We start from the raw sequence: 27,099 nt of genomic DNA on the forward strand, positions 1-27,099 counted from the left end.
TTTGATCACTTCTGGAAGTATCAGAACAAACCTTTTCCAGACAATCACAAATGGTCAAAATCGGGAGCGTCCTATCAAATCCAGTACCTGTCAATAGTGGTGTCCCCCAGGGCAGTGTTCTAGGACCAACTCTCTTCATACTCTACATAAACGACCTCTGTGATCATATTAAGAGCAATTGCGTTCTCTTCGCTGATGATGTAAAGCTGTTCAATACCACAGACAATACTGCTACCCTACAAAAAGATCTTGACTATGTATCTGAATGGTCAAACAAATGGCAACTTCAAATCTCAACAAATAAATGCTCTGTCCTACATATTGGCAAAAAAAATCAGAAAATAAAATACAAGCTGAATAGCCAAGATCTTGTTGATGACCCAAGCTCTGTAAAGGACCTTGGAATACTCACCTCTAATGATCTAAGTGCTAGAGCCCACTGCAACTACATAGCCAAAAAGGCATTAAGAGTTGTTAACCTAATCCTATGTAGCTTTTTCTCTGGTAATATCACACTACTAACCAGAGCATACAAAACATTTGCTAGACCAATACTCGAATACAGTTCATCAGTCTGGAACCCTCATTACGTATCTGATATTAACACAATTGAGAAAGTCCAGAAATATTTCACAAGAAGAGTTCTCCACTCTTCTACTCGTTGTAGAATACCTTATGCCACCAGACTTGAAATTCTAGAACTAGAAAACCTTGAATTACGCCGTCTTCGGTCTGACTTAAGCATGGTATATAAAATCATACATTGCAATGTCCTACCTGTCAATGAATACTTCAGCTTCAACCATAACAACACAAGAGCACACAATAGATACAAACTCAAAGTAAACCGCACCAAACTTGATTGCAGGAAATACGACTTCAGCAATAGAGTGGTCAATGTCTGGAATACTCTACCCGACTCTGTAGTCTCTTCCCCAAACCCCAAAAACTTTAACCTTAGACTGTGTACTATTGACCTCACCGCTTTCCTAAGAGGTCTGTAGGGGGCGTGCATAAGCGCACCAACGTGCCTACCGTCCCTGTCCTATTGTTTCTCTTATTCTTTTATTTTTCTTATATGTACCCATTTCATGTATTCACAACTATGTATACACTTATACTTATTATCTTGTAAACAATTGGCAAATCAAATAAATAAAATAAAATAAATAAATGTTTTGGGTATGAGGTCATCTTTTTAAGGTTTATAGATTGGTTCTTTAGGCTTGGGTATTTTTAAAATATTTCTAATATTCTGTTATTTATCTTTACTTAGATTGTGGATGTTTCTGTTTATTTTTATCTTTTACTGTACTTTTATCTTTTGAAACCATTGGGAGTCCTTTGAGTTTGTGGTGGTGTATAAATATGATAAATAAATAATCATCAATTTTGGTGATGTTAATAGGTGTGTTAAACAGGATGTCATTGTTGCAATATCTAATTTTAGAAGCCAACATTTCCCATCTAACATAGTGAGATAATGAGTCATTATTCATTCAAAGGAAATGGTTAACAATATTGTACGGAATATTGTTCAGCCATTTTGGATTATGTCCTTGAAGTGTTTTTGCAAAAACAAAATCAAATATCAAACATACTTTGTTCACTAATCGAGTTTTTCATCATTATTATTTGAAAAGTCATGAAATGCCACTGCACAATATTCTTTGTCTATTTCTTTCAGTAAAATGATATATAATCTACTTTCAAAATCCCATTGGATCAGGCCAGCAAAGGCAAAGGTGGAAAATCATTTTTATTCTTTCCAACCTAACAGAATATTGGAAATAAATTAATGTAAAATGGGTCAAGGCCCCATCTGTCCATAGGCAGGATAACTCTATGAAAGTTAAACAGAACATGAATGAATGTGGTATGTTAAGAGAAACTGAAAAAAGAAATGTCGTATTTAAAAAATGGACTGGAAAGAAATAGGGGCTGCAGAGACAAAAAGAATACAGGAAAATGAACCCCTCCCCAATCATTCTTATGGAAGACACAGTTGGGTGGTGGGTTGGGATGCTGCTTTCTAGCCTCCCTTTTTCCAGGTTACATGACCTGAGGCAATGTTGTTACAAAGAGGTTGGAAAGAAATTCCCAATCTATTTTCTGCCAGTTTTTGCCACCTTGTTTCTTCATTCTTCTTTTTAATTGTCCCATTAATTAATTGTCTCAGGGAGTGAAATGAACCCCACCGCTCTGAACTGATTATGAAGGTCCTGATCTTGAATCCTTGCAAGTGAATGAAAATTATTTAGATCTAAGAGACTGGAGATTCCCATGCTATCTCCACATCTATCAAATGCATAGTAACTAATAAAGCATTCTATAAATAAAATAAAATCCAATTAGCTCTTCACAATGAAAAATAATGTTGACTGTTAGTCAGATAATTTCCTATCATTTGTCATGGGTTGAACGGGAGCTGAGGAAGAATAGAATCCCCTCACAATAGTAGTAGATAACAAAAATTGTCCACCTAAAAGAATTGCACTGCCAAAATACTTCCTGGCTCCACTAAGTCATATCTATCAATTTCTGATAAGGACAGGAATATGACTTTCTGATGCTCACGTCACACTAAGTATATTCAGTTTATTGGTCAGAGCAATTATTTCTATAATAAAACATTTTCAGTGGCTGGTACCAGGTGCCTGCTGATAATCAAGGAGGTAACCTAATAGGAAATCATATTCCTTAAATTCTTAAGATTCCAGTATTTTAGAAACCTCACCTGACTGCACATCAAGAAAATAACTTGAGTAAAATATAGCTGAAGTTCTTAATATTCTGGCAAGTCATGTAAAATATTCTGCCCCCAAACTACCTCTTAAACTTAAAGGATCAACCCTAGACATTAACTCACATTCAAAAAATACAAAGGGAATTTCTGAAGAGATGTTTGCTTAGGTTCATCCCTTAATGAACTACCGGTAGTAGAGCAGACTAGCCATTTATATGTCAAATACTTTATTGGATTTCATAACTAGATATTAAGTGCTGTGTGATCTCACCCCGCATCTCCAAATTAATCAGATTACCCACCCATCAGCACATCAAGTTAAGCTAAACCAAATATTATCCTTTTCTTTCTTTAGAACTACCTTGCAAGGTATAAAGGTGCTCATTGCTACATCTGCATAAGATAGGAAAAAGTGGAATCTGGGACACAGAATTTTTAAATTAGTTTAAAATGTCTGCACAGTGTTTCCTTCCTTTTATAAAAATTAACTATATTATATACATATACATATACATATACATATATACATATATACATATACATATATATGTGTGTGTGTGTGTGTGTGTGCATTCAGCATTTTAAAAATAGAATCAAAGGATTCAGTGCTTTAAGTTGTGCATAACTGATGTGTGATAATAGATGATTGCATAAGAAGTCAGATATAGCAAATGCCCTATCTTTTAATTGGATCACTTTTTCTTTCTTTGCTTTTTCTATCTTTCTTCTTCTGATATGCATTCCTATATAAAATTTATACTATAAACCAATTTTTAGTAATCATGGACAGTGCAAGGAAAAGAATTCCAACAAGAATTTTGTTTCAGAATATATCACTAACAAGCTTATTTATTACTCATAAATCTTGCCTTATTTATATATTTTGCTGCCCTTTATATAAGCAAGATAGCAGTAAAACATACATACATATATACATGCATACATACATACATACATGCATACATACATACATACTGTCATGCCCCTGTCAGAATCTGATTTGGAGGGGAGGCCAAACAGCTGACAGGGAGTGGGAGTGTGGCTCCGTTGGCTGTAGAAGAAACTGGGGAAGGGCAAAGGCCAGCTGGGCAGAGCAGGGGAGAAATAGAGCAAGGAAGAGGGAATTCAGAGGAAGACCCAGACCCACCCCCTCTTCATCCTAGGGCAGGCAGGGAGGAACAGAGAAGGGAGCAATGTGAGTTGCATGGCTTATGGGTGAGGAAAGGGCCCTGATTCCCTTCATTAGCTGCAGCTGGGAACACAGTGTTTAAAAGGAGAAGCTGCATGTAACAAGCTCTTGGGAGAAAATTGTGAATTTATCTGGTATCGTTGTGGCTTATCTGTGTTCCTGGTGTCTTTACAACAGTATGAGTTTGGCCATCCTTTCAAGTCTGAAAGTCCTTCTCCTGCCCTGTCAAGTTAATTACTGCAGCTTAGTTTGTTTGGATTTTTAGTTACAGTCTGTATGTACGTTGTTTTGGACTGAATTTTCTCCATTTAAAGGCTGTTCCTGGCAGAGTTTTTATCCAGCCGAAGGTAACCTGGACACTGGGGGCAAAATTGGAGATAATAAAGGGACTCTTCTTGCTTATTTGACTGTGTTGCCTTTGTGTCATGCCCCAGGTGATCACACATACATTGAATGAATGACTCTGAATCAATGAATCAGTGCATGAGATGCCATTTGGAGACTAAATAGGTTTATTTCAAATAAGCATGTATATTATGTACAGTACAGAAATATTTATTTGCATACTCTTTGCATTAGACAAAGACAAACAGCATACACATTTCGCCCATAGCAATGTCAATCTATATGGAGAGAATGCATCCTGTGTTTTTGAACTGAGCTTTAATATTATCAGATATAAAACTTTAGAAACCCAGTTCTCATACAAATCAGCTAGAACAATACATCTACTTCATAGCATAGCAGACTATTTTTCATTCCTCAAAATAGCAAAATAATAATAATGCTAATTTGCAAGGAAAGCTGACAGAGGGCTTCTAGAAAGGGGATTTAGGTGTCCATGCAGCCTCAATTCAATGGTCACCCACTGTAATAAACGTATTCTGCTATTCTAGAATATGACCTCTACAAAGAACTTCTGATATATGAACAATACATTAAGCCTTAATGATGGAAAGCTAGCATATCTTGTTTTCTGCTCTTCACCTGTCCATCTTTCAGTTACCATATGGATGTATTCTTGTACTTTTTTACGGTTTTATTGTTCTATTATTTTACTTCTGTTTCTTTATACTGTTTTAATTTCTTTCTTTTTATTGTTGTGAGCTGCCTAGAACAACCCCACAGAGAGATAGGCAGCAAATAAATTTAACAAATAAAATACATGAATAAAAAAAATCTACTGGTATCCATTTGTAATCACGGAGTTAGAAATTACCACAATGTTGATTTTTTTTTCTTCCTTCTATAAAACTTCTATTAAATATACTTATTACCTATGGGCCTCACTTATGTTGTTCTAGCAAATTCTTGGAACTGCCAGTCTCAGCAGACCCTGTGGTTCTCAAGCTACAAATCATTTCCTTTCTTGGAGTGTGTTTCTTAGCAAAGATGCCTATATAACATATATTTTATTCAGACAATACTTAGAATTACATTGTTGTTAAATGTGTAAAATACCAAGCTTTTTCTTACAATCCCAAGGAACAAAGAAGACCGTTGGAATACTATTAAAGCTAAATCGGTTAGCAAAAAAGGAGGGCGAGCTAGAATATAAATATGAATTAAGTATAGTATTTCAGAAAGCAGTCCAAGTGTGAAGTATTTCAGGCAACAGAATTAAAAATGTAAATTGAATATCTTTAACCATGGGCTGGGAGACAGTTTCTGCTTCCCTAATAATGGGTAACACAAGACATGCACGATAAATGCAATGTGGTGTTTTGAATAAGCTGATATTTTCTTGGATAGGAAACTTTGGGGAGTAAGCAAGTTAAGACGAAGACTGTTATTTAGAAGTCTTGTATCAATAATACATTTAAAAAAAATTCTGCCACTGATGCAGACACTAGCTGAACGTTGAAACAAATCAAAATCCAAGTTTGAAACAAATCAGAATCCAAACATTCATACAAGATGGTAAGTTTAATATATTAAATAAGAACACACTTAAACACCCATCAGTTTATTCCCATTCAGATAAACGGCATTTTGCAGACTACAGAAAAGGAATAAAAATAGTATTTTTATTAAATGCAGAAATTAAATGCAAGATATAAGAAAAGTAAAGAAAAATAGCTAAAACTACTTTACACTCACAATACCTTTCCATAACTTTTTATCCTCATAAACCACCCTTGCTTTCATCATATTCACATACCTTTTCATGTATTGCCTTTGTTTAAAAAAATGTTATCTTTTTCAGGATTTGATCAACTTTATTGAGCACTTTCTTAGCCTTCCTTTTCTTCTTAGTGTTTTTCTTATTCCAACATCATAAAAACACAATACAATCTAAAATAAAATAAACAAAAAATTTTTTTTTTTTAAAAGTATAAATGTTGGCAACAGACCACTCAGTTCATAACATGTACAGAGACTAATTCAACAAGAGGGTCTTTGCATGTATTTTAAATCTATGAAACAAATTATCTTATTTTAACTTAAGATAAAGAAAAAGAATGTATATATAAGAAATCTCTGCAGGTTTTTAAGAAGAGTTTGGACATCCATTTTTCTGGGATCTCCTGCTTGAATAGGGGGTTGGACTAGAAGACCTGCAAGGTCCCTTCCCAAATCTTATTCCATTATTCTGAAATCACTCTCTCTCATCCATACTCTTTCACAAAATTGCGATAAGGATAAAAAGGTGTTACGATGTTTGATATCATAACTGAGGCATGTTAAAAGGCTGGTTTTGGAGACCAATTATTACTCATGCTGTCTGGAATCCAGAAATGATGGTTATAGTAGTTATTCAACAGCAAGCAAGAAAGCCCCCTAAAACAGATACTAGGTGCCAGCAGGCAAGAAGGCAGCAGCTGATAAATGGGTACCTTTGAAATAAAACACAATTATCAAGCCATTAGCAATTTTTCTGATAAGGTCATGGCTAGTAGCAGGAGAAGAAGAAGAAGAAGTCACACACACACACACACACACACACACACACACACACACACATATACACAGATGAGATTCTGCCATAATGTCGCTACAACTTTAAAAGCGCAACTATAATGACATGGGATAATACCCGAACAAAGCTGAATACCATACATATATCTGTATGTGTGTGTGTGTGTGTGTCTATATATATATATATATATATATATATATATATATATATATATATATATATATATATATATATACAGAAGATATTAGAAACACCAATCAAGCAGAACACAGCAAACTCCAAGACCAATAAACACAGACCAAGACTCCCAACAAATCAGGATGAAGAAAAAACCATTCTGGCATAGCAGTAGGCTAGCCCCAAATTTAAAACTGAAACAACTGTAAAAGTCTGACTCACAGATGAACACAATACAGAAGCCTGATGATGGCAGATGAGATTCTGCCGAAACGTTGCTACAACTTTAAAAGCACAACTATAATGACGTGGGAAAATACCCGAACAAAGCTGAATACCATACATGTAAGTACCCGCGAAAACTTAAGATATATATGGTATTCAGCTTTGTGTGGGTATTTTAAATTTGGGGCTAGCCTACTGCTGTGCCAGAATGGTTTCTTCTTCATCCTGATTGGTTGGGAGTCTTGGTCTGTGTTTATTGGTCTTGGAGTTTGCTGTGTTCTGCTTGATTGGTGTTTCTAATATCTTCTGTCTGTTTTGTGGCTTTTTTTGTCTTGGTTGGCTGGCAACATTGTGTTCCTGTATTGGAGGCTTTTAGTGCAGCTTGGCTCTGAGTAAATAGACGGCTATCATTTGTTAGGAAGCTAGGTTTCATCTGGGTGCCTGTTTGAGGTGTGTTTGAGCTGGAGGTATCGGGAGGATCTGTTTGTGCCCAGGTGTTTGCCTGGCTTGTGGTGTGGAGATTTTTTTGTTTATGAGTGCAGGCTTCCAAATAATTGACAGTCTGGTGGAATCATCTCTTCTATTCATGCTTTCAGGTCTTTTTTCAATCTCTATGGCTTCTCTGATAATTCTGTGGCTGGGGTTTTCTATAGTGGCTAGGGTTTTGGTGCCATTGAAGTTGATGCTATGACCTGTGGCTTTCATGTGTTGGACTAGTGGGGAAGTGTGTTCCAGCTTTTTTACTGCATTTTTGTGTTCATCCAGGCGGGTACTTATTCTTCTATTGGTCTGTCCAATGTATGTGGCCGGGCATGATGCACAAGGGACTTCATATATGCCTTGGTTTTCCAGGTCAATTTTATTTTGGGGGTTCTAAGGATGGCTGCTATTTATCCCCTATAACTTCTGCCAGTTTAGGAACTCTGAACCTTCTATCATTCAGACTAGCTTATAGGCATTAATTCTTTCATTTAGTCTGCCTCGAGGAACCATCTATCTAAATGTCAGCTCCTGAGTGAAGACAGATAAGTCAGAAACAAAAAGCTCATGGCATAGGACTTTGTATGAGTGGGACTGGAGAATACTATGTCTGTATGAAAGCAGTTGCTGAAAGCAGAGTCTGGTAAAAGACTGGTAAAGCTTTGAGATCATCATGATTTCAAAACAGAGTTTACTTTTAATGACTTTAATGAAGTTGCTGGTCATATAAATTTTTTCATCCACCTTATAGAATGAACTATACATTAATATATATTGTTGCGTTAATGTTCAGAATGTACTGCAGATACATTAGCTATCATAAAGTATTTGTTTATTTATTAATTAGATTTTTATCCCACCTTTATTATTTTATGAGTAACTCAAGGCAGTGAACATAAAGTACATAACACTGTTTCCTTCTCCCTATGTGGGAAAGTGAGGTTGGTTAGACAGACTGGTCCAAAGTCACCCAGTCAACTTTCATGTCTAAGGAAGGACTAGAACTCCTGTCTCCTGGTTTTTAGACCAGCCCTTTAACCACTACATCAAACTGGCTACAGTGTCTGGAATAGTTTCCATTCTGTTAAAAATGAAGATCGTGCTAACAGTAATTGTCTACATTAGCCATACACAATTCTCTGAATTTCATAGATCTAAGACATGAAATCTCCAATGATAACTGATGTTCATAGAGCAAAGCAGACTGATTAGTGCTTGGTTCATTCACAAATTGCAACTATGGGTATTAGTGTAAGAATTCAAAAAACAACAACAAGCCCATCCTAGAAAAAGGCAACAGCAAATCAGCAATAAATAGGTGAATGGGTACTGTTACCATTGTTAAGACTTAATTTGTTTAGTTAAATTTTCATTTCCATTTGTTATGTTAATCCCTAAAACATGTTTGTTTGTTTTATAGATCTCTTCCATATTTTGGATACTTTTAATTCATCACTGTTTTTTGGTTGGCTTAGTATATTTTTATTACATTAATTTAATTCAGATTTCTCATCTGACCCAACATTCAGAGCAAATAAAACATGTTGGAATATTTATTACAATGGTTGAGAATAAAAGTAAGGTATAAGTGTTGTGTGGAGTTGCCAAGTTTAAAAACACTGATGTATTGTATTGCAATCAGTTATGGAAACTTCTCCCTCTTAGTTCTCTGATAAATTGCTCCATTGAAGCAAAGTCTTCCAAAAAACAGTAACCTAAACAGAAAAAGATTAACTCTGAGATGTCTCTGAATATAGCTTATTCTTATTCAAAAACATCTTCTGCTGATTATTCCCTCTGCCCAAAGTATATTATAATACAGGGGTGTCAAATTCATGATAACATATCATCACATGACATATTGCAACTTTCCCCCCTTCACTAAACCAGGGGTCGGCATGGCCAGTGCATGCCGTATCCGAGTTTGACAATCCTGCAATTAATAAGCTATTCTCTCTCTCTCTCTCTCTCTCTCTCTCTCTCTCTCTCTCTCTCTCTCTCTCTCTCTCTCTCTCTCTCTCTCTCTCTCTCTCTCTCTCTCTCTCTCTCTCTCTTGATATCAAAGCAGCCACTCTAATGCAATGTAGCATTGCTGACTTTACATTCATATTCACAAACACATGCATTTTTCTTTTCTGTCATTTTCTTATCTCTTTCAATGCTATCTCAGCCTCTTATGCTTCCTATTAGTTGATACAAGAAAAGGTTCAGGAAAAAAACCAAATAAATCCAATTTCCCTGGAGAGTGAGTTAGATATATGGTGCATATCTCTTGCAAAGCTAAGCCTGAGAACTATCGTTCCAGTGCAGTAGAAGATTAAATTCTTATATTCCTCTCCCATCTGGATGTTGCTAATCCTCTCGAACTTGGATGATTGATAATTTATCAGGAAGCACCTGGGAGGAAAAACCTGCATATAGTATGTCATTTACAAGAACAGAAGGCATTAGAAAACAGCTCAAGCCAAATGAAAATATCAAATGTTGCATAACTCAAACCAGCACCTAACACCAGTCCTTGAGGTGTACTATGCATCATTTTTTTGCTGATGAATACAGTTATTAATACAAAGCACTATGAAGAAGCACTATGGTAGCTGAGCGTCAGTCTGCTCATTTATTCTCCATTTAAAACTGAGTTCAATATTCTTTGTACTTCACAGTACTTAGATGCCTGAACAACTATAATTAGACATCATAAGAATAATGATTTCATTAAGACATATTGGATGGATTAAGTCAGGTACAAGCTAGGATGTTGTAGGACACCATCAAACAGTTTATCTTTCTTCTGTAATTGGAGTTGCAAGACGTGCAGCAAAAAGAACACCAAAAGGTAATTCCAATTTGAGCAAATCTCTCCCTACATTTCCCTCCAGACACAAATTATTATATTTCTTCTCTGAATCAGATATCTCCTTCCACTGCTTTAAGCTCAAAGCTATTAAGAGCAAACTCTAATCTTCATGTGCAGCATTAGAGTCATTTTTCTTTCTAAATACATCTGAATAGTTTGGTAGGGGAGATGTTAATTCAGGCACAGAAAAGAATCTAGCACTGAAGAGTAAGCTGGCAAATCTTTTTCAGATCTAACAATAGGAAACTTTGGCCTGTCATGATCTAGGATGCTGATGTACAAATGGCTGAGGCAGAAAACATTAACAGGAGCAAAAATCTAGGCTCTGGGAGCAAACCTTAAAGTGTGGCTGCATCATTGTTCGACAGTGACATGTCTGCAAATCTATTAATCATCTTCATCACCACTACTACCATCTCAAGTATTTCCAGTTAGCTAAAATTTCAAAGTGCCAAAGTTTTTGCAATATATTTTTAAACTTACCCCTCACCAATTTTTAGCTGAAATTATGCAAGAGATCTCTATTTCTATCTCTCTTCCTTACCCCTTTTGTAATCTGTGATTAAGTCATAAAACTTGCTTAATTGTTAATGATACAATTGTGTTTTATGCCCCAGATAACACAGCTATCTGTCTGCTAATTATTTAGATTCCCCCAAGATGACTATTCAGAAACAGAAACAGAATTAACAAAAATAAGTGAGAGAAAATATGCTAAAGCACCATAGAAATGTAAAAAATGGCAACAAATGGAGATGACAGAAAAACATAATTTCTAAGAATTGAACTCTTCACACATTTCTCACAGACACCTGCACACAAACAAATACACACATTTCTGAAAGCATTGTTTTGAACCATAGTTTTAAAATCTGAGACATTCAGGGCAGCCATAATATAGCAATGAATGAACAAAATGTTTAAACCACAAAATAATTTCTACCACAGCCCTTTTACTGACACAGTCACCATTGCATAGTTAAAGATCATGGCTCAAGCTTGATCTTTTAAAATGATCTTCAAAATGTTCATTGAAAAGGAACTTCCAGCAGACAATAAGATGTAAGTAGTGAACTAAGCCACTCAGAAATAGAGCAGCATATTAGAAAAAGATATTTGATGCAGACTTTCCAACAAGGGAGAAAAATCCCTCACATTCAATAAAGGACACTTTATCCATTAAAAGGTGAAGAGAGCCATCTTTCAATACAGCTCCAATTTAGCCACTTGAGCAGAACACAATTAGAGTTCAGTTGTTCATCTCTCTCTCTTGTTTCACAGCTGAGATTTGTCAAGTTAGCTCCAGTGTGAGCTTGAATGTTTGATGATGAATCCATCTTTGTGAAAACGATCATATTATGATCACAGTTTTCAATGAAGGAATATTAAATTTCCCTAGATGAAACTCAACCTTTGCCTTGTAATGGGATCTATATCCAACACTTTTTGATTTGAGTAAATCACATTTTCCATGGTTTCCATGGTTGTGGGGATTTTCCTTTTGTTTACGTTTGAAATGAGAATTGCACTGATTATAGACACTATTGTGAGATTAAACAGGGTATTCCTACATTAAGGATAAAACAAATATTTACTTTCCAGTTATGAAGAGTTGTTTTAAAAATTAACAGCATTCTTTAAAATAACAATATATCTTTACTACTCACGAAAATTTATCACAAAAAATTGTCTGGAAGGGAATGTTCAATATTTGGGGATTATTCTCTATGCAGAAATCTTTGCAGATACACAAATATTGAGTTTTAAAATATTAAAAGATTAAACTATAATGATCATATAATGGAAAATTCACCAAAAGAACACCAACATCTGGAAGGGAGTCAACAATTATTTTATTTCATTTTCAAACTAACAAATTACATTGAATGTTTGGTCTCTTGCCTCCAAGTGGGTAAAGTGCAAGTTTATCTATAGAAATATTACTAACCAAAGGCACAATAACATGAATACATGTTTACAAATGCAGCTATAGACTGGAAAGACAAATCCTTCCAAAAATTGTATTCCAGGTCTCTGCAATCATATGCTAAATGGAGATGGGCATAAATAAGGCTATTCATTACTTATTAATGGTAGGTGATTCTGCACTGTAATGGTAGTCTCCAATTAACTAGTGCCTGTTTAGTGATCATTCAAATTAACAACAAATCTAAAGAAATAACTTTGTGATCAGTCCATGAACTTACAATGATTGCAGTATCCCATAGCCTTGAATTAACCATTTGGGCACTTCAGAACGAGCATGTGTTTATGACAGTCATAGAGTCCCATGGTCAGGAAGGGTCACCATTTGCCGATTTAACAACCAGATTCTGATAACAAAAATCAATGGAGAAGCTATCAAGAAGTCCCAGGTCATCAGCAAGTGACACTTAATGACCACATTGCCTAGTGGCATAGTTGCCAGTCCAAATTGCAGTAACTTAAGTGAGGACTGCACCTATGTTCTTCTACTGATTATAAACGAGTTTATTTGACCGATGTTTGTTTAAATTGTATGTCAGTTCTCTAATTTCAATCCTACATGCAGGTTGAATAACATCCATTCTCCAAACATATCTTGTAAACCAATGCCAGCTCTGCTATATGTGGATGACACTATGATTTCTTTCCATGTACTGAAATTGCCTTACATAGAGTTCTTAAGTTTTCCCTATCCTGCAAAGAAGACTTTGGCTTAATTAAAAAACAAAATTGTGGTCCTCTGAAGTTAATATAATGAATATATTTGGCAAATTAATAGGTAACAAATAAAGCAGACAAAACTTTACTATATTTGGGTGTTGACTTTCAATATAATGGCTTCTGGAGATCCTATCCAAACCATATAACATAAGAAGCCTAGAAAAGCATGGCTTTTCTAGGCTTCCTTCTTAACTGTTTTTTTTTTTTTACTACAGTGGTATATTTCAGCAGTTCTTAAATTCTTGATTGGGAAAGTAATAACTTTTTAAATTTGTTCAATAGGAAAGTAAAAACAATTAAGAATAGCATCCTTCTTAATTTTTTAATTTTTTTTTACTACAGTGGTATATTTCAGCAGTTCTTAAATTGTTCAATGGGAAAGTAATCCTCCAGTTATTGTATGGGACACAACTCCAAAGATTATCACCTTCTGGAACAAATTGAAACTCAGTTCTTGCATGCTATTTTGGGAGCTCCTACTTAATTCTACTTAAGAGTGGAATTAGGACTGGTTAGTGAAAATTACACATTACATTTTGGCTTTATCTCTTTGATTCTACATGATAAACCTTTAAATTGAATGTATAGAGTTGAGCAGAATATTGTTAAGCATAGGCATACATTCATCAACCTTAATTATCATTAAACTTCCTAAGGAATGAAAATTGTTAAACCTGTAAGACACACTGTCTTACACACTATTTTGTGTTTTTAATAATTGGTAAGAGTCTTTATAAGTTGATTAACTTGCTCAGGCCAAACTGGAGAGGGCATTTGCACAAGTGTATTTTGATACAATACCCTCAGCAGTTTTACAGTGCTGCTATGTGTACATTCCTTTATCCCAGTGGCATTGTTTATCTGGCTTCAGAGAGGTGGAGTCATGTCTGAATATACTACCAATATTATAGGAGTGCGTGTTTATCACTTGTTACACTCATTCTTGTTTATTATCCAAGCAGATCTGCTTCCTATTATATTGTTTTGTTACTGGCTGATACAAACCACGAAATCACATGTTAGATTGCAAAATATTGCTGTCTGCTTTATTGTCTATGCATTGATCAACTGACAATTATCCCATGCTGTTAGTACATATGACAAACAATACAAATGTACCAGAGTGGATTTTTAAAAAAGCTTAAAATCCTGGCAGCTCACCCAGCATTTTTGTCCATCTTTCCAGTTCATAAAAGAGGATGGAAAAGGAAAGAAAAATAATACAAATCAATGACTGACTACACAAATATTGCCAGAGGGAGAGATTTCATTATTGGGCCATACAAACCCTATAGGCCAATCACAATCATGCATCCAGTATTTAGAAATATACACAGAGACGCATTCACATACACATATATTCTGTCCTATATATATCCTCTATGTTATCTCCAATAAAGCTATTTACCTAGACATGTAAGACTGTGAAAGTTTAGCTATAAACAAATTGGCTAGAGAGTTATGATTTATTGCACAGTCTGGAATTAAAACCTGACATCTGACAATTTTCTCACTTGGAAGGTAGAGGAAGTCACAAGAGAATCAACTACTCTTGGCTTAATACTAGTTATTGGAGGGAGGCTTCAAAGATGAAGACATATCAGGAGAAACACTGGGGAATATATTACTATATAATGTTAGATTTCTTAACTATTTAAGGAAAGCTAAAAATCTAATTTTAATAAATTCAAAATAATAATATGTAGGATCCCAAAGCAGGAAATCTAATGGGAAAAGGAACTCAAAATGGATAGAGGTTTCCAAGGAAAAAATAATAAATGATTCCAATGATGTATAAAATGAGAACAATGAATAGTGCCAATATGTCTGCACAAAATGCTTTGTGAAAATCTGAAATCAGTAATGATTATAGGATATAGGATGTAGGAAATGCAAAGCAGAAAGATGAGAAAGAAGACTACATACAAGTAGCCATGTTAGGCAAGCACACACTTGGAATGAGTTGAAATGAAAGGCTAAGAGTAACAAAGAGTGTTCCCAAATAAAAGACAAAGAAAGGGATCAGTACACCAGCTACTTGGTGAAAATGGTATATGCTAGCATACAACAAAGAAAATGCGGTTCTACTTTTTCAGATTTTGAGAGATTCTGGAATAGAAGGAAATGCAAGATGGGAAGAGCAAATATTGACAAAGGGGGGAGGAGAAAAATACAGCAAAACACAGAATAACCAGCTTAGTATCGATATCTGAAAATACTTTAGAGCTGTTCAAAAAGAGATGATCTATAAAGCCATTGAAGACAAGACAGTAATTATCAGACATCAGCAGGGCTTTATAAAGAAAAAAAATGTTGCCAGACAAGCCTTGTCTCATTTTGATTGTTAACATTTCCAATTGCAGGAATGTTATCAACATAGTATATTTTGACTTCAGCAAAGGATTTAACAACATACCTCACAAAATATATATCAGCAAGCTAGGTCAGAGTGAGTTTTATAGCCCAACAATTAAGGGAATGAATATATTGTTGGTTAAAAATCTGTATCCAAAGAATGCTTATCAGCACTTCCTTAATAGAGTGAGGTATCAAGTGAAGAGCCATAGTCTTGTGTTGTGGCCCCAATTCCCGAGCCTATGCTGTCAGAGGAAGAGGACCTGGAAGATGAGGAAGAGGAATTGGGAATGCCCTCCCCAGGACCTTCCTCTCTGGCAATGTCTTCCTCCCCAGGACCTTCCTTGCTGATAATGCCTTAGGTTCCATCAGACAACTGAGAGGAACAGCCTGAGATTAATCAGGAGGAAGGCATATTGGAGCAGCCCCTGACAGGGAGTAAAGAGGAAGAGTGTTGGCTCAATCCTAAGTAGCATCGTAGGGAGAAACGTGAGCAGCAACATAGGAGGCGTGGGAGGGTCAGAGAGTGAGCTGAGTCATTGAGCCACACCCCACAGGGGATAAAAGTGGGTGTGTTTTCTCCTGAAACTTTGTACAGGACAAAGTTTAACCTTACTTCAGATTTTCTTTGTGGACTGCCTTGTGATTTTCTGTGAGTAAAATTTTATTTACTATCAGTTCGAACTTGGCAGGCAGGACATGTTGGAATGCCAAGAATATTATCAGTTCCAAATAATTAACTCTGTGAAGTCCAAGCCAGCTTGCCTGCCTGTGTTTGTGTGAGTTTATACTCTTTCATCTTTTGGGAAAGAGGAAAGGCAAGACAGAACAGTCCTGGATCTCTATTCCTCAGTAGGTTTTATTAGCGATTCAATTGAAGATGTAGGAGGAATGTTTATCAATTCCATAGGTGACACAAATTGCATAAGATAATTAATACAGACAAACATGTGACTACATTTTGGAGTAATGTTGATACAGTAGACTGTAAACTGACAGTAGGAAAATAAAATGGTGATAAGTATTAGATGTATTCAATCAAGGCTAAAAAGTCATCTGTCTGGAATGCTTTAATTTGGATTTCTCTATTAAGCAGATATTGAATTGAATAGCATAGGTGACCCTTTTCAACTGTATGATTCTGTAACAAAGTTATCCACTTCTAGGTTGATGGAAGGGGAGAACGTGGTGCAATAAGAATCTTCTTGGATTGGATTCCTTGGGAGAAGGAAGGTTAAAGAAAGGTTAGTTAATCTTTCATAGGTTTTTATAGAGAATATCAATAACAATGAAAATGCCTGCAGTGTAGATAAGAAATTGCCAAATTACAGACATTATTAAGCTTCTTTAGATTCTGATTTTTCTTTAAAAGTAGAGTGTAATTTAAAAAATTGTATGGAACTTAATGACATTTGCAAGTAAAGGACTCAACAATGCACTCTAAAGTATTATGATTACCGACCACCTGATGAAACATTCCCTGTGATTAGAAGATATATTTGTAGTCATTCAATTTTAATACCCTCCTTCCCCATTCTCCTACTTCTGGAGAAACAAACTCCCAGAGGCACTAATTTGTTTCATGGATATATTAGCTCGGTTGTGGCTATTTCATAGGAATCCCACTGTTTAGGTTGGCATCATACAGTTTTCCTACATTTGCCCAGTTCAATTCAGTATTCAGCTAAATAATTGCCTGCCTTTATTGAATATCCTGTTTTTCAATTAAACTTTTAGAGCATTTTATTTTTTCAAATAAAAATAGAGGTTAAGATCAAGTCAGCCCAATTAAAACAACACAGCATCACAGAAATACAAAGGAATAAAATGCAATGAACTTCCCTGGCCCTTAAAATAACGTGAGAGTTCCTCTCTCACAGGGAAAACATTCAAAAGAGGTTACCTTCATTAACCTATGAAGCCAAAGCATAGATAAGAACTTCTAAAGCTGAGCTTAACAGGTTGGCAAATTCATATCAGACTTTAAAAGCAGCTCCATGTTTCTTGAACCTGGCTTGTAATAATGAAAGGATAATACAATTGTTCAACAATTAGGTTGGACATTCAGTTGAAAGGTGATTGAATCCATTCTTGACTTTTCAAACTTGATTATATTTTAGATTGACTAATCAAAGAAGTTAATTCTTTTCAGCTTTTCAGATTGATTTGAATGTTCACTGGCTTTTTCACATGTACAAATAGTCTTTTTTCCCCTAATCAGTTTGACTTCTTCATATTTGATCAATGTGATTCAATAATTTATTTGGACATCTGAATCATACTGACATGTAATTCCAAACTAAACTCATACTTTGAACTGGATCACTTGACTGATCTAAATCAAAACAACAATTCAAACTGGATATGATCCAGTTTCCATGTTCCTACTGGATGAAGATTTTCCATAGCAAATGAATGCTGCTTCTTATGTAACTAAAGCTATTGTAACGCTACAAACCTGGTTAGCATATCTCTGGCTTCTTACAATATGAATTATGAAAGAGATATGATATACCACAATCTTTCTGACTTTTGAAAGAACCATTGAATTGCTAGCTTTTGATATTTATAAGTCAATAGTTCTGAAAAGCAACTCCCTACCAAGCATGGCAACAGAAAATCAAATGGTGAGTTGTCTACCTGTTTATTCATGGCCTGAAGCACCATTTAACTTTCCAGGGTACACAATGTGAGCATGGCAGAATTGCTTCCTCCCTTAAGGCTCTCATGATGGCATAAAATATGTACAGTACTGAAGATTTTTTTTAAAAAACAAAACAAAACAGAGTTTTGCTAAAGCAACACTGCCTTGACAACACTCACTACTGAAAACATCACTTAAATTGACAAAAAAACCTGTAATAGCTCAAGTGAAAATACAGGGTTAGACAGGTACAGAGATAATGTATGAAGAACACGCTGAGCAAATAACAGCCTTTTGAGAATCAACATTAGCATAATTGCTAAACATGGATAATTGCTGAAATAGCATTTGCTGGCATCATTTGTATTTCCAAATGCAACATTTTATCCTTCACCAGAAGCAGGAATCCAGCTTTAGCAGAGAATCATCAAGAGGGAATTGGCAACATCCAAAAGCCGGAGGCAATGACAAGGATAGATTTGTTAAACAAGTTGGAGTCCAACCATCCTTTTAGTCCCAGGTTGTCATTTCCCACATTGTATGCTTTGTTGTTATTGTTTTAAAAGCCATCTTCTCTGTTAATACTTGATCAGGCTGGACATTTTTTAATCAATTCCTATTGATTTCCTTCTACTGAAGTAGGATAAGAAGGTCGCAGATACAATGAGCATTTAGTAGAGTATATTGAACTAGTCCAAAAGCTGGCAGAAACTTGGCTATAAAACAAGAGAAATAAATGTAAAAACGTGCAGAGGAAGTTTGGTTACAATGGCTTTAATATGCTAGGCTTTTTGTTGTTGTTGTTCTTTTCAAACAGCATATGGACGTTGTAGCAATAATAGTCAATCAGGCAAGCCAGTGAAATTGAAAAGACAAACTAATAGGGTATATCAATATCTAAATATTTCTACAAAGGGCCGGAAATGAAAAACTCTGGGTCTCTGACAACAAAAATACAGAACTACTCTCTCCCTATTTTAATAGGAAGTACAAAATCCCAATATTTTCATTTGGGTTTGAAGTTCTGTGACAGAATGGTGAATATGCTGTCAGTTATCACCATAGCAAGTGATCGATGCTACATGCAGCGCTGCAAACTGGCAGTACTGCATTTGCTTCTCGCTGAAATAGAAACTTGTATTAAGCAATGAATGATTCAACAGAAAAGGGGCTACTCAAAACAAACTCATCCTGATTGGCTGGTGCCTGGATATTTTTCTGATGGGAGCAATGAATTTGGATCCATGTGCAGAAGTGGACAGCTTGTATATGCAACCTAGCCAGCTGCAACAACAATGAACACATAAACCACAATCTAGCCATGCAATAAAAATAGGGTTCTTTTACTGTAACTCGAGAAAGAGTAAAGAGATCCATTTTTAAAAACCCATCTGCCATAGCTGGCCATATATTTTCCATTCACAGGCAGGGATGCAAACGAGGCATATATGAGCCTATGGGGGAAATTCTGTTGTGCTATGCTTCCTGCTCTATCAATATCTATATGTACTATAGTTTGTAGTCTTTTACTTTATCTGAATCCTCGGATGATTAAGGCTACTATATCTCTGGGCTGAAACAATTTGGATGACCCCCAAAACAGCAAAGAATTGGAGTTTTCTGTAACTATTTGTTGCAATCTAATGGTCACCTAGATTTTTCTCAGTTCAGGTAAAGCAATGTAATGAAGACTCTGGATGTTTAATACTACAGAATTCTTTTACCTATGAATTAATAATTGCCTATAATAAAATTTTGAGAAACTAAATCAAATGGAGGAATCTTCTCCTTGTACTGCAGAGTTAATAAAATGATTTTGAGATATTTAAAGACTTTGAGTAGAGGAGAAACTATGCTGGCTATTACACAACAGCAACAATTAAAAAAGGACAAAGTAGCCTCCCTTATTATTCAAAGCCTATTGAAGAAAATGCCCTGTTTCTGGACATGTTCAGGACTGAACTAATTTCTGAAATAAGCAAGAAAGATGGCCCCCAACCTGGTACAAACCTACCCAGGAAAAGCAAATGAGGCAGTCATAAATAACAAAGGATCAACAATATTTGCCTAATGAAAAATAAATATTTGAAAAGACTCTAGAAAGTGGTGTAATAAAATCTATTAAAAATATACTTCTATATAATAAAATAGTCACCACTTTTTTATTGCATTTATATATGAGTTGTGTATGGCCTCATTTGCGATTATAGACAGCATGTATCTCATAAAATCATAAACATCACATAGTATAATCAATTCACTGTTAAATTCTAAGTTCCACCTCGAGCTGTGTTCAAGTATGTTATCCTGAGTGAAGTAGCATCAATATAACTAATTAACTAGGTCCTTTTATATAAAACACTTGCTTGATTTTACTATAAGTACATTAAAAACTCTTAAGTTTATGTCATGTTAGATGGAATTAAAATTACAATAAGTTTAATAATTTTACTATTTTACTTTTAATTTTACTATTTCCTTTACTTATGCTTTTACTTAACTGGTACATAAAAGATGACTAGGTAAAGTGATCTGAATCCAATGACATTACAGGAAGGATCATAAAATTCAAGACAGCAGTTTCAACTGCATGATTGAAAGGCCACCATATGTGTAAGTGTATTGTTATTGCATGCATATACAAAAGGATGAGTTTCAATCATGCAAAGGTCTTGCTGAGAAAAACTGAGGATACTTGCATATGACATCCACATAAAGATTCTTATAGAGAGGAATGTTGTTATTTGGAATTTGGAGTTCTTGGCTTAGATGCAACTTACATGATAGAGAAATCCTGTGTGCTTATTGATTATTAAAGACTGATTCATAATAATGTATATCTTCAGAACATTGAACCATTTGCTATTGATATATTATTACTGTATATTTGCTCTCCATCAATGTTTGCTTTCAATATCTAAAGTGACTTTATTTGAACATTCAATTTGTTAGCAATGAATAAAGACCAAACATTGAGGAGGGAAAGGCTTGTGTTCTGTATCTGTGGGAAGTTATGCTGTATTTGTTACAATATAGAATTAGCTGCCTCTCTTCTCCTTGATCTTTCTCTCCTATTGTGCAAATTAACTCTTCAGATGAATACAGTACAAAGGGAGGGAACTGAAATTCAGCATATTTTTTGCAAGAAAAATAATGTCTGAAGCAATAAGGAGAATGTATTTGGAAATGATAACATGGCTGATGGATTCGTGCTGTGAAACCAATCTCAGTTACTGGGGTTCGGGCTATTTTCTGAGAAGGGCCACCTCTGCATGAACCAATCCATGTGTGAGAAGTTTAATGACTGCAGGAGAAAAGCCAATTTGGGGTGAAGGAAGTCTTAACAAGAATCTGAACCTTCTGAAAATAAAAAATATAGTAGGTTTTGAGCTAGAAGTATTCCTTCTAAATATCTAGATATGCATTCATCTTCTTAGGGCACTCTAGTTTTTCTACTTCTCACAGTCTTCAGTTATAATACTTTGTTTCTGGTGGCTGATAATCTTAGGAATCTGGTCATGAGTATTTTTGGTGATTCCTGCTTACTCTTTTCTACATTTTCCCCTTTATTTCGGGGGTGTTAGGGTTAGGACCTAACATGTACATGGGTGGTTAAGGTGTGTATGTGGGTGGAAATAAGGTAGGAGATAATATAGGGGCCTCATTGCATAAGAGTAGGGTACTGAACTATTTGATCTAATAAGCCAAGTTAGACTAAAAGCTAATAAGCATCTCTATGTTCTGGATTTTGGCTAGGTTTAAGTGAGCATTTTGAACAGCCATTACTGCCCTTGTTTCATAGGATTTGGCAATCCTTGTGAAGGAGGGGATGAATTGTCGGTAGAAGTTTGCGAACCCCAAGAAGCCCAGGAGTAAGAGTCAATATGATGGTCTAACCCAGTGATGGCGAACCTTTTTGTTGTGGTGTGCCAAAAGCATGCACATACTGGCACCCACAATGCACTGTGCCCTGACCCCCCTGCACATGCGCATGCAATATCCCCCCGCCCCCTTACCTGCACTCTGCATGCGTGCACCTCCCAGCTAATATTCGGCCCGTTTCAAGCAGTTTTCACCCTCCCAGAGGCTCGAGGGAAGTCTCTGCAGCTTTGGGAGGCCAAAAAACAGACCTTCCGGAAATACCAGAAGTGCCTGTTTTCAGCCTACAGGGGCTCAAGGGAAACCTCTGAAGCTTTGGGAGGCTGAAAACGGGCCCATTTTGGCACTTCTGGTATTTCCAGAAGGCCCGTTTTTCAGCCTCCTGAGGCTGCAGAGGCTTCCCTCGAGCCTCTAGGAGGGCAAAAACTGCCTGAAACAGGCCGAAAATCAGCTCGGAGACGCGCACCTGCACAGTGCAGGTAAGTCTGGCTGGAACTCGTGTGCCTGCACAAATCACTCTGTGTGCCACCTGTGGCACGCATGCCATAGGTTCGCCATCACAAGCCTAACCTATTTTGTTAGCAATTATGTTTAGTATAAATACAGTTATAGATATGATTAAGGTAGGCTACCCATTAAATGTGTTCTTTGGGAAAAACCAGCAAAACATTTGTATGGATAATGGAAATAAGAAAGGAAGAAAAAAAACCCAACCCTATTTAAGTTTGAATAACTATTTCTAACAGTGATCAACTAAATTATATCAAAGGTTGAAACACTCCTGGATCATACTGCAGTATAGACTACCTGTACATTTCAACTTCATGTTCCTGGCTCACAACATTTATCTCAAGTAGGAAAAATATTACATCTCTGGAACATCTTCGGTACTCATGTTAAAATCCAAAATGAATACAAACTCAATTTCTTAATATATATATTTTTATTGAATTTCTTTTGTTACATCTTAAAGCATCATGGTATCAACAGCGTTCTTGGCATCTATACAGGTTTTTGGTTTAAATATCATAATACATTATATTACATTTGACTAATATTAAAAAATAGCTTTAACTATACTATTCTTATATCTTTATATAGTTTACAAAATTTTGTTTTACTTTCTTAAGGGTTATTTCAGATAGACTTTTTGTCTCACTTCTTAGTTCTGTTTGTTAGCCATTTATTACAATTGTTCCAAATTAAGAAGAATTCAGAGTCATCTTTTTCTTTCAATTTCATTGTTAACATATCCATCTCAGCACTTTCTGTTACTTTATGTATTATTAGTTCTTCATTAGGAGTATTTGGGTTTTCCATACCTGCGCAAAGGCTATTCTGGCCGCTGTTGTAATGTGTAGCAATAGGTATTTTACTTCTTTCGGTAATCTATCTTTGATAATTCCTAAGAGGAAGGTTTCTGGTCTGAGCTCAATCTGATATCCAGTGATCTCTTATAACCAATTTTTGATTTGGATCCAGTATGTCCTGGTCTCTGGGCATAACCACCACATGTGATAAAAGGTACCATCCAGCATTTGGGACTCATGTTGGGATAAATTTTTGCCAATCTCGTTGGAGCTAAATACCATCTATAAAACATTTTGTACATATTTTCTTTGTATGCTGTGGATACCATTAACTTATAATACAAACTCAATTTCTATTTGTCTTCTACTCAGTGATGTTTCTTCTCATCTCTTTTTTTTCCTGGCAATCAGCAGCAGAATGATGGAAATATTAGCAATAGCACTTAGATTTATATACCACTTTATAGTGCTTTACAGCCCTCTCTAAGCAGTTTACAGAGTCAGCAAATTGCCCCCAACAATTTGAGTCTTCATTTTACCCACCTCAGAAGTATGGAAGGCTGAGTCAACCTTGAGCCTAGTGGGATTTGAACTGTCAAACTGTAGGGAGGTGGCTGCAGAAGTAGCTTGCAGTACTGCACTCTAACCACTGTGCCATAGAGGCATAGTTGTGAGATTGGGGGGCATCAGCCTAGTATTTGGTATCTTGATTTGCCCATGAGCAAAACTTCAGATGCACTGAAAACTTCAAGTTTTAAATTCTCCTTAATTAATGAGTCATGGATTTAATGATGGAAAAGCCTATATGTCTACGAAGTAATATCATTGCAGGCTTTTGACAGTCTTCTACTGAAAAGTCTTGCACTTAAAAGTTTTAAAATGAGAAACGAGTCTTTTAATTTTACAAATGCTCTTAGTATTTTTCCTCCCCTTTTTTTCAAAACTGGGTAAAATTGTGAAAAGAAAGAAAAAAGAACAAAAATGGTGAATGCATTATGAGCCAAACTGCAGCTCTGGAATGACTACTGAAATGACTTTTCCTCAATTTATTTCTAATGCATCCAATTCCTCAGTTCTTCTTCAAGAGTTCTGAATTTCAGTTTTGGCTTAAGTATTTTGTTCCAAGAAGTAAATATCCTCAACTTATTAATGAAAAATATATTACTCAAGGTATTGATGGAAATTCAGAAAAAGGCTATCATGAGTGTTTTGGCTTATTCATCTCCTAAATTCATGCTCTCAAGAAAGATATACTAGAATTAAACACTTGTGACAGTGTGATTTTACAGGAATGTTTTGGAGAAAGATCATGGAATCAGTAAATGATTCCTACTCCATGTTTCTTATCTAGTGCAATTAGACTATAATAGAGCTGTCTCATCATGTGCTTCCTACCTGAAATCTCGTGTATCTAAAATCAAATGTATCAATGCACATTTCTCACAGGTGACAAAGAATACATACCTTTTGTTCTTCTTCTCTACCTTGAAATGCTTCCAATGTGTACAAATGGAATATTTATAGTAATTCCATTCTGACCCTGTAAATAGTCTTCTTCAGAAAAACTGGTCTTGCTGTTATATTTGCCACTATTTCAACAATTCAGCCCAAATGATACAACAGCTCATTAATAATAGAGCAAGAGCGGCAATTACTGTTCCTATGAAACAGGAATGGAGGACTAATAGGATTAATGATTGCTCTTTAGTTTTGTTTCTCCCTGGGGCCTGTTTGACAAAATAATATCTTCTTGAAAAAATTCCAGGAATTCAAAGAGTACATACTGTTAGGGATAACCAGGGTATTGCCCTCAAGTAACTCACAAAAAATGGAGTGATGAAGTTTTACAATGCTAATGCTGCTAAGTTCATATGATCAAAAATCATATATGTAAAAGGGTAAACATGTGAAACATTTCCAAAATGCTTTTTGTGGGTATTTGTCATTTTATATCATTTTGTATCACAGCAGACAAAAAGAGAAGCAGGGGGAAAGTGTAACTTATTTTTCACCCTCCTCTTTCCAGTCTTATTCCACTCTAACAATTTGATTCAATCATTTGACCAAAGAATGTGCTGATAGATGCAGCTAAGTGTGGATGCTATCAGACTCAGATATCCTGTTAAAAGCAGAGCATTATGAAAGGTCAGAAATGAGATTCCTGCTTCTGAAGTCAACCCTGATTAAACGGAAGAGCCATGACATTGTTAAAAAACAGTAATTTCTGTTTTTTTCCATATTGATCATTATTCTTTGGGACTGGTTCTGGAAATAATTTAAGGGGTGATACTCATTGTACACTCAGGAGTTTTTTGCTTTCTGAAAAAAACAAGAGGTTTAGATGCATTAGCTTTGAAATTGTACTTTGGCGCCTGCTGTTTTCTGTCTGGATAAAAGACTAGGTGTTAAGTTTGGGGAATAATGGAGACCAGACATCTGACCAGTGACTTCAACTCTTTAATAATCGTAAATAGAACAGAACAGAGCAAGGCTATGGGAAACAGCAACACTTTTATAGGGTTATCTGCTACCTTATTAACCAATGACATGTGCAACAAGTTCAAACTTATAACCAATGGGAAGTGTCAAAATAGTGGCCAATCAGGGACTACTTATGGACCAATCCCTAGTTGTTGTATAAGGGCCAATCAGGTGTGCAGGTTTTCAAACCCTGATTTGCATTTATGCTAGTAACTTTTATTGATTCACAACACCCCTCCCCCTTGGGTTCCGTTTGAGGGGAGCTGTAATAAAATCCTCAAGATAGACAGGCCGTTTGGTCTGTCTGGATGATTTCCGTGGCTCCACCGGTTTTGGTCTAAGGTCCGGTTCCGGTGGAGCGTTTGGATGATCTTTATTAAATTCAGTTTCGCTGCACGGTGATTCCGTGCTGCTTCCACTGTGGTTGTCTCTGCTACTCCGTGTTTCTTCGGGGTTTTGCAGTTCGGTTTCCCCCGTATTAAAGTTCCCTGAAAAATTCAACTCCCTCCCCGCTTCAAGTTCCGGTGTTTCGCTGGGCCGTAGGGTTTCCGTTGGCCTGCTATTTGTCATATCAAAGTCAATTTCCTCGATATTTCCTCCCCCTTGAGTTGGTGAACCCGGGGAGTCATGGGTGCTGGTGGTAATCTCGATCGGAGTTGGTCTATGTGGCGTTTCCACACCCTCCCATCGTCCGTTAGCAGGCAGTAAGATCTAGGTCCGGTAAGGTGGGTAACGGTTGCGGGTATCCATAACGGGTCGCCGGAAAAGTTTTTGGCAAAGATTAAATCGCCTACCTTAAATTCCCGGCATTTGCTGCTGGAGCCGAAGGGCTTTTCCAGTGCGAATGCGGGGTGGAGCCGGTCAAGGTGCGATCGTATTTTCCGCCCCATAAGAAGTTCAGCGGGCGTTTTGTTGGTCACGCTGTGGGGCGTGATGTGCTGCAACAAGAGAATTCGATTGATTTTCTCGTCGATGTTGCCAAATTCCATTTTGTGAAGGGTCTTTTTTACAAATTGTACCATGCGTTCTGCATGTCCATTCGCCGCAGGGTGCGTGGGCGAGGTTAGCGCATGGCGGATGCCCCGATCGGCAAGATATTGTTCAAAGGGTAATGCAGTAAACTGTGGGCC

At 36.1% G+C, this 27,099-nt stretch overlaps 1 long non-coding RNA gene across 1 annotated transcript in view; it reads left to right on the forward strand.

The window, feature by feature from the left end:
• Positions 1 to 27,099, forward strand: part of LOC148131131 (uncharacterized) — a 318,268-nt gene that overhangs the window by 89,134 nt on the left and 202,035 nt on the right. Inside the window, exon 2 of the long non-coding RNA XR_015748468.1 lies at positions 16,822 to 16,899. This is a non-coding gene — a long non-coding RNA (uncharacterized LOC148131131). The remainder of the gene's footprint in view (positions 1 to 16,821; positions 16,900 to 27,099) is intronic.

This window comes from Notechis scutatus, chromosome 3 (genome assembly GCF_049901735.1).
Source record: "Notechis scutatus isolate UNSWTSFEM ecotype Mainland chromosome 3, rNotScu1.2, whole genome shotgun sequence".
Classification (NCBI taxonomy): Eukaryota; Metazoa; Chordata; class Lepidosauria; order Squamata; family Elapidae; genus Notechis; species Notechis scutatus.